Source organism: Ranitomeya imitator, chromosome 2 (assembly GCF_032444005.1).
Source record: "Ranitomeya imitator isolate aRanImi1 chromosome 2, aRanImi1.pri, whole genome shotgun sequence".
Lineage (NCBI taxonomy): Eukaryota > Metazoa > Chordata > Amphibia > Anura > Dendrobatidae > Ranitomeya > Ranitomeya imitator.
Window position 1 is genome coordinate 622,668,479 of NC_091283.1, and position 4,605 is coordinate 622,673,083.

Here is a 4,605-nt window from a genome sequence, read left to right on the forward strand (position 1 = left end):
AGGTCTATTAGCCTGAAATTTTTGCAGCACCCACCGCAAATCAGGGGAGATGGCAGACAAAATTACCCCCTCTTTGAGAATACCCGCCGGCTCAGACAAACCCGGAGAATCGGGTACAAAACTCCTAGACAGGGCATCCGCCTTCACATTTTTAGAGCCCGGAAGGTACGAAACCACAAAGTCAAAACGGGAGAAAAACAGCGACCAACGAGCCTGTCTAGGATTCAACCGTTTGGCAGACTCGAGATAAGTCAAGTTTTTGTGATCAGTCAAGATCACCACGCGATGCTTAGCTCCTTCAAGCCAATGACGCCACTCCTCGAATGCCCACTTCATGGCTAGCAACTCTCGATTGCCAACATCATAATTTCGCTCAGCAGGCGAAAATTTCCTGGAAAAGAAGGCGCATGGTTTCATCACCGAGCAATCAGAACTTCTCTGCGACAAAACAGCCCCTGCTCCAATTTCGGAAGCATCAACCTCGACCTGGAACGGAAGCGAAACATCTGGTTGGCACAACACAGGGGCAGAAGAAAAACGACGCTTCAACTCCTGAAAAGCTTCCACAGCAGCAGAAGACCAATTGACCACATCAGCACCCTTCTTGGTTAAATCAGTCAACGGTTTAGCAATGCTAGAAAAATTAGCGATGAAGCGACGATAAAAATTAGCAAAGCCCAGGAATTTCTGCAGACTCTTCAGAGATGTAGGCTGAGTCCAATCATAAGTGGCCTGAACTTTAACAGGGTCCATCTCGATAGTAGAAGGAGAAAAAATGAACCCCAAAAATGAAATCTTCTGAACACCAAAGAGACACTTTGACCCCTTCACAAACAAAGAATTACCACGCAGGACCTGGAACACCATTCTAACCTGCTTCACGTGAGACTCCCAATCATCCGAGAAGACCAAAATATCATCCAAGTATACAATCAGGAATTTATCCAGGTACTCTCGGAAGATGTCATGCATAAAGGACTGAAACACTGATGGAGCATTAGAAAGTCCGAATGGCATAACCAGGTACTCAAAATGGCCTTCGGGCGTATTAAATGCTGTTTTCCATTCATCGCCCCGTTTAATACGCACAAGATTATACGCACCACGAAGATCTATCTTGGTGAACCAACTAGCCCCCTTAATCCGAACAAACAAATCAGACAGCAGCGGCAAGGGGTACTGAAATTTGACCGTAATTTTATTTAGAAGGTGGTAATCAATACAAGGTCTCAGCGAACCATCCTTCTTGGCCACAAAAAAGAACCCCGCTCCCAATGGCGACGATGACGGGTGAATATGACCCTTCTCCAAAGACTCCTTCATGTAACTCCGCATAGCGGCGTGCTCAGGTACAGATAAATTAAACAGTCGACCCTTAGGAACCTTACTACCAGGAATCAAATCGATAGCACAAATCACAATCCCTATGCGGAGGTAGGGCATTGGACTTGGGCTCATCGAATACATCCCGGTAATCAGACAAGAACTCTGGGACCTCAGAAGGGGTGGATGATGAGATAGACAGAAATGGAACATCACCATGTACCCCCTGACAACCCCAGCTGGACACAGACATTGATTTCCAATCTAATACTGGGTTATGGACTTGTAGCCATGGCAACCCCAACACGACCACATCATGCAGATTATGCAACACCAGAAAGCGAATATCCTCCTGGTGCGCAGGAGCCATGCACATGGTCAGCTGGGTCCAATACTGAGGCTTATTCTTGGCCAAAGGCGTAGCATCAATTCCTCTCAATGGAATAGGACACTGCAAGGGCTCCAAGACAAACCCACAGCGCCTAGCAAACTCCAAGTCCATCAAATTCAGGGCAGCGCCTGAATCCACAAATGCCATGACAGAATAGGAAGACAAAGAGCAGATCAAAGTAACGGACAAAAGAAATTTCGACTGTACCGTACCAATGGTGGCAGACCTAGCGAACCGCTTAGTGCGCTTAGGACAATCGGAGATAGCATGAGTGGAATCACCACAGTAGAAACACAGCCCATTCTGACGTCTGTGTTCTTGCCTTTCAGCTCTGGTTAAAGTCCTATCGCACTGCATAGGCTCAGGTTTATGCTCAGATCATACCGCCAAATGGTGCACAGATTTACGCTCACGCAAGCGTCGACCGATCTGAATGGCCAAAGACATAGACTCATTCAGACCAGCAGGCATAGGAAATCCCACCATGACATCCTTAAGGGCTCCAGAGAGACCCTTTCTGAAAATAGCTGCCAGCGCACATTCATTCCATTGAGTGAGCACGGACCACTTTCTAAACTTCTGACAATAAATCTCTATCTCATCCTGACCCTGACACAGAGCCAGCAAATTTTTCTCTGCCTGATCCACTGAATTAGGTTCGTCGTACAGCAATCCGAGCGCCAGAAAAAACGCATCAATATTACATAATGCAGGATCTCCTGGCGCAAAGGAAAATGCCCAGTCTTGAGGGTCGCCACGTAATAAAGAAATAATAATTTTAACTTGTTGAACTGGGTCACCAGAGGAGCGGGGTTTCAAAGCCAGAAATAGTTTACAATTATTTTTAAAATTCAAAAACTTAGCTCTATCTCCAGAAAATAACTCAGGAATAGGAATTTTAGGTTCTAACATAGGATTCTGAACCACTAAATCTTGAATGTTCTGTACTCTTATAGTGAGATTATCCATCAAAGAGGACAGACCCTGAATGTCAATGTCCACACCTGTGTTCTGAACCACCCTGATGTATAGGGGAAAAGAAAGACAGAACACAGTGCAAAGAAAAAAAAATGGTCTCAGAACTTCTCTTTTCCCTCTATTGAGAAGCATTAGTACTTTGTGCCTCCAGTACTGTTATGAACAGGTAATTCAGAACCACAATGGACCTTGAAGTTCAGAACATACAAAGTGACCTGACATTTACCAAAAACATATGACGAGCTCTGAGACGTGGAAACTCTGCTGACCGCAATCCCTAATCCTATCACACCACACTAGAGGTAGCCGTGGATTGCGCCTAACGCTCCCTATGCAACTCGGCACAGCCTGAGAAACTAACTAGCCCTGAAGATAGAAAAATAAGCCTACCTTGCCTCAGAGAAATTCCCCAAAGGAAAAGGCAGCCTCCCACATACAATGACTGTGAGTAAAGATGAAATACAACACAGAGATGAAATAGATCTAGCAAAGTGAGGCCCGACTCACTGAACAGACCGAGGACAGGAAAGATAGCTTTGCGGTCAACACAAAAACCTACAAACAACCACGCAGAGGGGCAAAAAGACCCTCCGCACCGACTAACGGTACGGAGGTGCTCCCTCTGCATCTCAGAGCTTCCAGCAAGCAAGAAAAACCAATATAGCAAGCTGGACAGAAAATATAGCAAACAAAAATAACATAAGCAGAACTTAGCTTATGCAGGAAGACAGGCCACAGGAACAATCCAGGAGGAAGCAAGACCAATTCTAGAACATTGACTGGAGGCCAGGATCAAAGCACCAGGTGGAGTTAAATAGAGCAGCACCTAACGACTTAACCTCATCACCTGAGGAAGGAAACTCAGAAGCCGCAGTACCACTCTCATCCACCAAAGGAAGCTTATAGACAGAACCAGCCGCAGTACCACTCACGACCACAGGAGGGAGCTTGGCCACAGAATTCACAACACATAGCCCCCAGTATGATGACCTCCACAGCCCCATATACAGTATGGTGATCACACCTCCTCATATATTTTGCTGTCCCCCCCTTCACAGCCCATCATTTCGTGGCCTAAACGGACATCCCCCGCACAGCCTCTTATTTCATGCCCCCTGCACAGCCCCTCATTTTATTTCCCCTCTGCACAGCCTCTCAGTTTATTCCTCCATCTGCACAGCCCCTCAATTTATTCCCCCATCTGCACAACTCCTCCATTTATTCTACCAGGTGCACAGCCCCTAATTTTACCATCCTCTGCACAGCCCCTCAGCTTATTCCCCCCATCTGTACAGCCTCTAATTTTATTAACACAATCTTCACAGACCGTTACTTTATTCCCCTCGAATGCACAGCCCATCAGTTTATTCCCCATCTGCAAAGCCCCGCTGTTTATTCACCCCATCTGCACAGCCCCTAATTTTATTCCCCCTGTTGAACAGCCCCTCATTTTAGCCCCCTGCACAGCCTCTCTTCTTATTCACCCATCTAAATAGCCCGTCAGTTTATTCTCCCCATCAATAAGCAAAAGAGTCGAGCGCACTGCTAATAACAAATGCCAATAGATACAAAACTATGAGGGTGCGGAAGCAGCAATAAACATGAACTATGTAACAAAAAAGAAAAGCATTACTGCAAAAATACGCACTCCATCAAAGAATACAAACAAAATAAATAAGATAAATAGACTGATTTTATTAACAGATCAAAAAAACACACTACAAAACGATAAAAACACAATTAAAAACAAGTAGACAACATCACAACAACACAGGTGATAAAGACCATACCTAGATGTAATAAGGCGACTAAACACAGACCAATTGGCTCATGGGGTATATGCGATAGTAGTGCCTAGAAAAAAATCAAAAAATCGTGCCATATAGGTCCCTAAAGAACCATTTAAAAAAATA